Source organism: Ochotona princeps, chromosome 28 (assembly GCF_030435755.1).
Source record: "Ochotona princeps isolate mOchPri1 chromosome 28, mOchPri1.hap1, whole genome shotgun sequence".
Lineage (NCBI taxonomy): Eukaryota > Metazoa > Chordata > Mammalia > Lagomorpha > Ochotonidae > Ochotona > Ochotona princeps.
Window position 1 is genome coordinate 8,731,365 of NC_080859.1, and position 11,759 is coordinate 8,743,123.

The following is an 11,759-nucleotide window of genomic DNA, read 5'->3' on the forward strand; positions in this document are numbered from 1 at the left end:
TGAAAGGTGACAGCAAGTTTCTGCTGCATTTTGTAAATTTATTAGATGTGTTTGAAAGAGAGATACTATATGCTTGGATTAAGAAAATTTAGAGTTTGCCAAGTTTCTTTATAAACTTGAAGATAAAAAAAGAAACACATGTTAGTACAGAAAATTTAACTTTGTGTTTCTACAATCTCTCCTTTCTTGAATTCTAAAATATTTATGTTACGTTACATTGACCTAGGTTGTGTCAGGTGAATGAGACATTTAAGGTCGTAAAAAGGAAGCATTTTTTGAAGTTTATGGCGTCATTTTTTTTTTTTTTTGGCTATTTGTTAATGTTTGACCTGTGACTGAAAAAATATAACTTCCATAGGAATGACCACAAGGAGGGCCGAGGACTGCCCTCCAGCACTTAGAAGACATATTATAGCATCAAAGACCTCTTTCAAGCCTGGAGCACTATGGGAATTCTGGATTTTGTCCTTACTCAAGTGCCCAGGCCAGGATATTCTTTATTTTTCCATTTTCTTCTTTCTGGAATGGACAGATCTGTTTTAGGCCCGTCTCTCTAATCCTATTTGGAGTGGATAACTTGTTTGTATTTGGACATTTTCCCTCAGGATTGATTGATTTAGGTGTCCAGAATGAGAGTTTTTGTGCTTCTCTTTATATGACTTCCTGGTAATTCTAGAATAAATGAAGACTTTTGAGGATGCTGAGAAATGACCACTGTTCGCAGCACTGACACCACATATCAGAATGCTGGTTTGGTTCCCAGTTACTGCGCCTTCAATTCACCCTCCTGCTAATGCACCTGGGAAAAGAGCGAAAGATGGGCCACGTATTTGGGTCCCCGCCACCTAACTGGGCTACCAGGAAGGAGCTGCTGACTCCTGGATTCAGCCTGCTCCTAGAAATGACAACTTCGCAGTGGGAAACAGTAGGACTTTTTGGATTTGCTTTAAGGAAATGCCTGATATTATATTTAGAGATTATCTAATTACTGTGAATTTTGGTAGAAATATTTGGGAAAATGAGTATTTTAAATATTCATTTGAAATAACAGAGAGATAGGAAGAGTCAGAGAGAAAGAAAAAGAATGGGAGAGGAGAATTTCTACCCACAGATCCACTTCCAAAATGGTCACAACAGTCAGAGTTGAGTCCATTGGAAACCTGGAGCTACAAATTCAACCCTTGTCCTCGGTGTGAGTGCCAGGGTTCCAAGTACATGGGACATCTTTTGCTTCCTCACCAGGCGAGTTAACAGGAAGCTACATCAGAAGCAGTGCAGCTGGGACTCGAAACAGCATGCAGAGTTGGGATACCAGTATCATCATCCATGGGCTTAAAATCAACTATGCCATAAAGCTGAACAAGATCTATGAATATATGCATATTCATATTATATGTACATATTGATCTTGTATTGCACCTGATGGCTGCCTTATATCAGAGAGAGTATATGATACTTTTCCTTTTGTAATTGGCTTATTTCACTGAGTGTAATGTTCTCTGCTTGGGACCATTTTGTTGCAAATGGTATAGTTTCATAGGTTACTTTGTAATTGGTGATATTTCAAGTTGACTTTACTGTCATTATATTTTTCTCATTTGATGTTTCTATATACACAACACTCCGAGGTTATAGATCCACAATTCCTTGAATCACTCTTGCACATGAAAAGCCCGTTCTACTCTGTGACTGTGTAACCTTAGAGATCTGTATGTGCTTAAATATTTACCATTATGATTGTTTGGTTTTCAGCTCATGGCCTTATTTGGGGTATGGATGTGCTTTATGATTCCTCTTTATGCTTTTGTAAGACACCGCATTGTGGCATGCATGCCTCTTAGGATCTTGAGTCCTTGGAAATAATTTGGAGCGTCTGCAGGCTATGTGAAGAGATAGCCAAGAAGGTTGAAAAACCTGCTTGACAGTTTCCTTGAATCAAGTTCAAAGTTCTGACACCATCAGGTCGGCTTAAAGTGGGCTGGACAGACCGAATCTTTCTTCGAAATCCTGTTCCCCCGATCAGAGTTACTCCAACGATTTATTAGTCTCTTTGTATCCCTTTTTTTACTTAAAAATTAATAATTGAGAATGATTCTCAGTTCATGCAAATGAATATTACTACACAGATAAATGTAGTTGACATTCATTGAATGCTGATTTTATTATTCTGATTTAGGTGTGCATAAATTCAATTGTATTGTTCAGATTTCTTTAATACAATTGTTAAGAAATGAATAGTTCCTAAGCTAAAGCCATTCTCTTCCTAACTTTATTTTTACATTTCTTTATAAATATACCTACAAAAATCATTTTGCCTTTGCTATTTCTCAGAAAGGAAGAATTATTAGTAGAAAACTGACAGTGGGAAGAGTCTGAGCTTATTTGTGTCAAATTATTGTAAGAAGAAATGATTACACAAGCATTATAATGTTAGGAGTATATGCAGTACATAATAATTATGTTGTTGTATTTTAAATCTTCTGTTATCAGTCAGAATTGCCAACTTTTGAGAGTAACTTTGAGAAATACCATGTTGAAGTAAGTAGTTGGAGAAAGACAGTTTGAAGCTAGTGAAGTGGTGTTATGGGTGAAAACAGCTATCTGTTCACCAGACCATCTTCCTTTCTGTTCTCTGGCACAGGCTCTTAACCCATCCTGCCTTCCCAGCAATCATGTGGAGATCTACTCATTGCCATGTGAGCAGAAGTGACAAGCTCTGTTTCTAGGACTTGGAAAACCATCGCAGGCAACCCTTGGTCTTTCTCTTTCTGCCAGCTTAGCACGAGTGTGTCCAGTGGAGACATGGAATCTCAGAAAGGTCTTTAATGTGTGAATTTCCACTTATGTGAGGGTCTCTGGCTGCTTAGAAAAAAAAATAAGTTGAATTCAATATAGCAAGAAGTAAACCCATATTGTGTTTGAATTGGCATGCGCCTTGAAGTTTGCTTTTTTAAGCTAATACTACCATAACCAATGCAATTTCCTGATAATCATTTTAAAATTTTTAGTATTTCATTTGTAACCCATCAAAATCATGTACAGCCTTAAAATAACATATGCTTTAAAAATTATCTTTGCAAGACTTTATTGTTGTAACATACTCAGGGTTAATAGAGCTGTATTATTAGTGAGTAACAATAAGAAAAGAAATACTAGACTTAATAAGGGGACTTACACATTTGATAGAGACACAGGTTTTTATCTTTATTGTACACATTGACTCTTTTTTCAATTATTCTTTTTTCTCCATTTATTTTTATTATTGTTTCATGATATAGTTCTATAGGTTGTGGGATTTCCCTTATCTCACTCCCCAATTCTGCCTTACCCCCCCACACATTGATTTCATATTATTATAATAGTATAGTTCTTCATACACAGCCATATGTCCATTATTGCAGGCATGGACAATGACAGAGAGTCCAATGGCCTGTTGTCAAGATATAGTGAACAGTTTCACTGGGAGTCCAACTTCAATCTGGAAGTGGAGGTGAGTCCTGCATTGTATCCTCACCTCTGCATATGATAGTCTCCATTTCACTGTTGCTATACATCTGCTTAAATAAAAAGCCAATACAAATTCAGCAATAGGAAGAAAAATAGAAATTTACAATGCCATGAAGGTAAATTATATGCTACTGAATAATGATGCTACTGTATGACCTATGAGTTAGTGAAGAATTTAATATGAAAAAAAACTTTTGAAGAAATGAAGCTAAACAAAATCAAAATCCGTGAGATACACTTTCCGCTGATCTTTGTTGGTGAGGTGTGTCTCCTGCAGGCAACAAATAGATAGATTTTGTTTTTTGATCCAGTTTACTAATTGATGATGTTTGATTGATGAGTTTAAGCCATTTACATTCAGGGTAAATATGAATGTGTGGTAATTTGGTTCTGTCATTTTAGCAATGGGTTCATTGTTTGATTTAGTCTTCTGTTGTTATTTTACTGGCATCTTCTTCACATTTGCCTTAGGTTTTCATGGGTGCTATTCTTTTTCTCTGTCAAGAAACATCTTTAAATAAATATTTGTAGTGCAGGTGTGGTAGAGGCGTATTCTTTGAGCTTTTCTTTACTATAGAAGAATTTTGTTTCCTTTTCAAAGACAGAAAAAGAAGCTTTGCTGGGTACATTATTCTGGGCCAACAATTAAATTCTTTTTTTTTTTTTTTTTAGAATCTGGAATATGTCACTCAATTCTCTTGTGGCTTGTAGAGTTTCCTGTGAGAGGTCAACTGTGAGTCTGATTGCCATTCCTATATATGTCAATTGATATATTTTCAAATGCACATTTAAGGATCTTTTCTTTATGTTCAGCAGAAGAGAGCTTGATTATCATGTATTGTGGTGAAGATCACTTTTGACCAACCCTGTTGGGAGTTCTGTGCCCCTCCTGGATGTTGTTTCCCAATTCTTTCTCCCGATTAGGGAAATTTTATCATTTCAATGAATACACCTTTTATCCCATCTTCTCTTTCTGTACCTTCTGGAACTCCCATAATTCTAATATTTGGCCTCTAAATAGTGTCCTTTAAGTTTTTGAATACTTTTCGTATTTTGACTCAGTTTTTCTTCCAGCTTTTTGTATTGTTTCCCTGTCGGGCAAGAAATATCTTCCAAATTTGAGATTCTTTTTTTCTGCCTCATTCATTCTATTATGGTGACTTTCCACTGAATTTTTAATTTGCTTCGTTGTGCCCTTCATTTCTAATAATTCTGCTTGATTTTGGTCCAGTGTTGCTATTTCCTGTGTGATATATTCCTTAAATTTCTTGAATTGTTTATTTGCTTCTTCTCTGAGGTTGGATTACATGGGTTTTAATTAAAGCTGTTATTAAAATTTTAGAAGGGGAGCCTGCAAGAAACTCCTCTAAGAGGAGACACTGCAAAAATGTAGCTAAAAGGAATGTGTTGTAGTACAGATGAGGAAGAAAGAGAAAAGGAACGCTTAAGAGGTCCCCCTCAGCGGAAAGGCTGCTGTAATATGACTAAAGAAGCAATGCCTGGCAGTCATATTCCTCACAGTACAGATGAGGAAGATGAAACAGAACGTATGAGAAGCCCTCCTATGAGGAGACGCCACTGTAATGCAGCTAAAAGAGAAAGGCCTTATACTACAGATGTGGAAATTAGGAAAAGAAAACTCAGGAGAGATTCCCCTAATGGGAGATGCCATTGTAATGCGGTTAGAAAAGAAACTAAAGCTTTCGATGTTAAAACGGTAAAATCCCGTGACTTCTCTGAATCTTCTAGTGAGGTAAATGAGGGATGTTTGACAACCAATTTCTGGGGTGAGTATTTTAGTCATTGATGAAGATCCCGGTTGGAACACGCCTTGGCAGCTGGGGTTGGAGTCCCGGACTAGCTCATTTCCAGCTTTGTGCCGATGCACATGTTAACAGGCAGCAGTACTGGCGTAAGTGATTGGTTGCTGCTACTCATGTGGGAGACCTGGATTGAATACTTGCCTCCTGGTTTAGACCTTAGCTGTGGGATGTTACATGCATTCAAGGAGTGAACCAGAATACGGCTGGGCTTCCTTTCCTTCGGTCTGTCTGTATGCCCGCCAAATAAATATGAAGAAGAATTTTAAAACAGGACCTAATGCAATTTCTCTTACCATTTTTTTGATCAAGACAATGTATCCTCTACTAATTATCACCCTGTAAGTTAGATCACTGTTAGAGTCATTTGCATATTTCCCTGCTTTTTTTAAATCCTAGTTTCATTAAAAATGATGGGCCTTACAAAGTGAATGTATCAGCATATTGCATTATAAGCTTAGGAGAATCATAAAAATTAAGTTGACTCCATTATAGTTCAAGCAGTTAGTGACAGCTTAATGAAAGTTAAGGAAATGAAAAAAAAAACATAGCAAAACCTAATTCTGTAAATTTTTTAAGTCTACAGAATGATTCTGTTATGAAATACATGAAGCTTAGATACTGAATTTAGAAAGAACTGTTAATAAATTTTGCAGGTTATTTCAACTTTTCAGAGGCACCTCTGTAATTGGCATTATGCCAGAAAAAAAGCATGTCTCCTTTAAAATGTCTTTTTGGTGAGAAATTATCTCAGAGTCAGGGCACTTGACGGACCTGAAGGTTTTAGTATAGACTCTCAGCCCAGTTATTTGGAACATTATGCAGATTACAGATTTGGGCTTCCACTCCACCATTCATCCTTCTCCCAGAGTTTCAGATTCTCTACACCTGGGGTTCAGATTTTTTTTTTTAAAAAAGATTGATTTTTATTATCTCACCTCAAAGACCTTTTGCTACTATTGAAATCTGGAATTCAAACAAAGGAAAACAATCAGCTTAAGCCAAACAACTTAGGAATGATCACAGGTTTGAGAAACATTTTGCAATTGAGATCAATGACTTACAGCACATAACTGAGCTCTCTGATGTGATTTGCATGTTTGAAGTTCAAATAAGACAGTAAATATTTTTTTATTTGTAGATATTAAGCCTGAGGTTGAAACAGAAGAAAATGAATCTATCTTTGCTTTTCTCCATGAGGGAGACTCTAGAAACTACAGAAAGTTATAGAATTCTTGTTTGTGGGCTTTGGAGACTGAACTACCACAACACTGTCCACGGAAAATACCAAAGTTTATGTTCTTATTAAGTCTACGTGCATGTTTTCACAGCATTTTATTGAACAGTTCTCCTTCCTGAATTTTAATCAGGAAAATGAACTGTCTTAAATTCAACCTGTGGTTGACCTATCTTATATGGAACTATGAGAACTTTTAAGAATGAGCTATTTGTCTAATCCGGATGGAGCCATCCATTTCTGTGCTGGCACAACGCAGTTTTTAGTTTTGTTTTTTTTTTTTTAAACTTTAAAGGCATTTAAAGACTGACAGTTAATAGAACCACAAATTTAACTTTAGGGAAACTGAGTGGCAGGTATCTATCATTCATTCAGTTTTATTCTAAAATATCCTGGAAGCCAAATAAAACATTACAAATTGACCTGATATATTCTGTTTTTTATTTTGATGGGCCCATCTGGTGTTGCTCCCTGGACGTTACTGGCACCAGTGGGCACTTCAATCTTGTTGAGCATAGTCCTGATTAGCATTGCTTTGGCCACTCACTGCATACAGCACTCTGGGTCATTGTAGCAATCATTTTCCTCTACTCTTTGAGTTGGTTGTTAGATACATTGTTCCACTCATGGTGAGATCCAATTCTTGGGTTAGGGAATAATGTAGTTTCATAGGATATGTGTTTTATTTTTGTTCATAATACAAATGTTGAACAGACAGCCTACTTTTGTCTCCACTCTTAAGGTCTGGGATACTTAGTAATATGAGCTCATCCTTTAATGGAGAATTTAGCCCTAAAATGGAAAAAAAATACCCTTTAAAAATGTTAAATTATATTACTCTGTTAATTAGCTTTATGTATTTCTTACATGAATGAAACTATTCCAACAATTCATTAAAATTTGATAGGTTTTCACCTCAATTATGCACTCAAAAATTTATTGATTAATTTTTTTGAAAAGCTAATGAATCAAAGAATTGTTTAAGGCGTAGGAAGTGAACTAAGCCAGTGAACTTTCTGGTACAGGCTTCGCCTCATCAATAGTTACACATTTGTGATACTACGTAAATAATAAATAACAGCTTGTGAGGAGCCCCAAGAGAGAAGGGAATGGGAGGTGAGGCATTCTGCATTTTAGCTGGTCATTATCTTCAGCACATTACTGGTGTTGTGGTTTCTGAGAACTAAATTTCTAGAGTGTTGCTTGCTAATGGATACTAACTAGAAGGTGAGAAATCTTTCTCTTGCTGTGGTTGGAGAAGGACAAGATGCTTGTGGAGCGGACAGGCACACATTTGGTAGTCAACTGGTGGCCGATGGCAGGGTTTACTGGAAGAGGGTGGGCATTCCTCACTGTTCAGACTTTTGTTTTTAGCAGGCACTGAAAAGACTCCTAACTAAAAATTAGATGGCAAAAGGATCTCTCCTGTGATGAGGAAAGAACATAGACTTTGGATTCAGGAAAGAATTAAATTTAAATGCCTGTTTTGTATTTGTGCTAGGAGAAAAAGTATTTCTTAGGTACTTGAAATACAAATGTTCACTTCCTTCCTTCCGGGCATCTTATCTCTCTTCCTTTTCTTTGATTTCCTTTCCTTCTTTCTTCCAAATACTGTGTGCTAAATTTGACTATAATGTGCATCAAGGAACAAAGGCAATACTAGAACTAAACAAGATTTCCCCCCATGAACTTATGTATCTTCTCAATAGTATTTAAATAAATACACAACAAAGTGGCTCATTTGTCAGTAATATTGAAATGTGCACCATTGTTAGGAATAGCTCCTCAGCTTGACTTAGGTACTGAGCATCAGTTTCTTCAAGTTGCTGTATGTACTATCACAGCCAGTTTCAACCAAGTGGGGTCTCTATGGCCAGCCTGGTAGTTTCTTCAGGGAAGCATGCAACAATTATTAACAAATGGTAGCTTAATGGGTTGGGTGCAAAGAGACATTGTTCAGAAGACACTTAAAACATTACTTCAGAGTCTGCAATCCAAATGCTCTGCAGAAAAAAATATTCTGTTGGCTGAATTTTTCCAAAGGGTCTGTTAGTTTAGATTTTTAGTTCAGGGCATGATAGTACTTTGCTCTTTTTATTATCTGTCATTGGAGTTTGATACATAATTTGGCGTTGATTCAGGTAGTACACATTAAATCTTATCAGTCCCACATTGTGCTGCCTGGGGAAGAGGATTAATGCCAGGTTGTAAGTGTAAGAATATCTAAAAGAAAGTGAAACTAGGGCAGCAAAAATTCCAAATCTATATCACTTTATAAACATGATGAAGAATGCATATTTCATATACACATTTCTGTAGTATTTAATTATAAATGCATTTGTTTGCAAATTTTTTTACAAACTTATTGAGAGCAAGTCTGGCTTCGCATATTGAGAATGTTTTGAAGAATCTAATATTTATATCATGTAGAGTTTTTTTGAGACATGCTCAGATATCATGTATTATTGTAATTCTGCTAGAACATTTCATGGGGGGGAATCGCTGATGGTTCATTGTTTTTGTTGCCTTTTGGTTAATAAGGGAAAGCATAGGTAGGTTTGGTTATAGCTAGGATTTTTCTTGAATGGTTCATGAAGTACAGAAAGCCTACATAGGCTCAATTAACCTTGGTTAATCAATTAGTCTTGGTTAATTTGATTTTCATTCAATATGTTCGCAACTGAAGCGAGTCATTTAGGTTTCCTGCCATATCCTTCAGCAGTTGCAATGTCCTGTGCTGTGAGCCATCCACTCTTCATCATGTCTTCCTGGGGCTAGACTGGACCAAGCCTTCGTTGTTTTTCGTTTTTCCTTTGTCAGCTGGAATGGATGACTGCTGCATGATTTTATAGGCTTCAAAAAGACCCTTGTTACTGATGTTTCCTTTGGTTCAGGTTTGCATCCCAAAGAAGGCAATTTTCAAAAGCTAACTGAACAGAGCATGGATTAATGTATCAAAAGCTATTGGTATAAAACTGCCTTTAGCTTTAGCTATCATTAGTAAAGAAAGTAGCCGGGAGGCATAGTATTTTTAATAAGCACCTGAAATTTTAAGAAAGATACTGACACTAGGCAATTTGTAGTCAAAGGCAAGATCAGACATGAGATTCCTGGAACATAAACCTAACAGAACGATTTGCGCTTGGGAAGAAATTCTTCATGGTGACTTTCCGTATCTGGTAGAACTTGATCAGTATGTGCCAAAGACAGTTGCTAAATGTTTAGCCTGCTGTCCTTCCAGATCCACTGTCCACCCCATTCCCTTTACTTTGTGTCCCTTGGACACAAAGAAATTCTTCTTCTGCATCAGTGGGTTCCCTTGCCCATTGGCTTCTGGTTTGGCACAGGCAATGAGTGACGTGGGCAGAAGACTAGTGTTGACGAGAGCACGGATAGAGAATTGGCTCACGAGGTTTTGCCCAGTCAGCCAGCAGAAGCACTGAGTCTGTTCCTCTCTGTTGGCATTTCCTGGCCTCAGCAGTCTTAGGGGTTGGTGTGGAAACAGCATTATTTCTTGTTTGCTTATCTTAATCCTTCTGGTACTTTCAGTGTAATTCCTCTCCTTTACTGTTTTCATTTGTCTAATATCTCTTGTCTGCTGGGACAGTGGTTAATTTAGGTGATATTTTAAATATTTCATAACTTATAAAGGCAGGGTCAACAACTAATTAGAAGTAATGCCGGAAAAGGGGAGATGGTGGTGGCATGGTGGCATTTCAGGATAAACCTCTGCTTGAAGCACTGGCATCTCATATGGATGCCAGTTCAAGTCCTGGCTGCTCCCTTCTGATTCAGCTGCCTGCTTATGGCCTGAGAAAGCAGGCCATAAACCTTTGATCCTGCATCCACATGGGATACCATGAAGATACTACTGGCTGTTTATTTCAAATTGATCCAGCTCTGGATGTTGCAGTCATATGAGGAATGAACCAGCAGATTGAAGCTTTCTCTGTCTCTCTCTCTTTTCAATAAAAATGGGGGAATCTCAACTGAACTTGAGCTGTGGTTATGCAACAAGGTGGAGGAATCCACCATGGTGGGAGGGTTTGGGGAGGGCTGGGGAGAACCCAAGTACCTATGAAACTGTGTCACATAATACAATGTAATTAATGAATTAAAAATAATAGATAATGATAATAAAAAAAATGAATCTTAAAATACAAGGAGGAAAAGGGCTGCTGGAGGCCAGCACTGTGGCACAGTAGGCTAAGAATTCACCTGGGACACTGGCACTCCTTTTGGGGGCAGATTTGTGTCCAGGCTGTTAACATCCAATCCAGCTCCCTGTTAATGGGTTGGGGAAGTAGTGGAGGATGACTGAAGTCCTTAAGCCCCTGTACCCATGTGGCAGACCCGGAAGAAGCTCCAGGATCTTGGCTTTGGATTGGCCCAGCTCCATTATTTTGGAGTGAACCAGCAGATACGAGATCTGTCTCTGAAACTCTGCCTTTCAAATCAAAATAATATATCTTAAAAAAAAAAAAAAAAACCAGAAGTGATGTTGTAAGTCCTCATTGGGGCAGCCCCTGTGCCTACTGTGTGAATGCCAGAGCTGGTGTTCAGTATATTGTGCAAATAACAGTATGTAGTGTGTTTCAACATTTATGCATTTTATAAAATTGAGTGGATTTGTGTGTGTATGTGATAGCTTACTCTTCTCCAATACTTCAGCGTGCTGCTCGAGTGGCAGAAAGCGAGTGGCACAGCAGTCACCTAGAGGAGCTGTCACCAACGGGGGGTGACTGTTCTCTCCGGACTTAGCAGCACAGTTCTCTGCATCTGGCAGAACCCCATGCAGTTTCTGGCCCAGCTCGTTCTTGTGAGCCTGGAAAAATAGAAACTTTGGAATATTCTTTCTAACCCAGGGTCAAATGGATCCATTAAGACATTTGGTTCTTGAATCCACTAATACATATTTCATTTGTAATAATACAGATGACGTTTCCAAGCACTGAGAGTCATGTAGTTTTTTTTTTTTAAGATTTATTAATTTTATTACAAAGTCAGATATACAGAGAGGAGGAGAGACAGAGAGGAAGATCTTCCGTCTGATGATTCACTCCCCAAGTGAGCCGCAATGGCTGGTGCTGCGCCGATCCGAAGCTGGGAACCAGGAACCTCTTCCGGGTCTCCCACGCATGGATGCAGGGTCCCAAAGCTTTGGGCCGTCCTCGACTGCTTTCCCAGGCCACAAG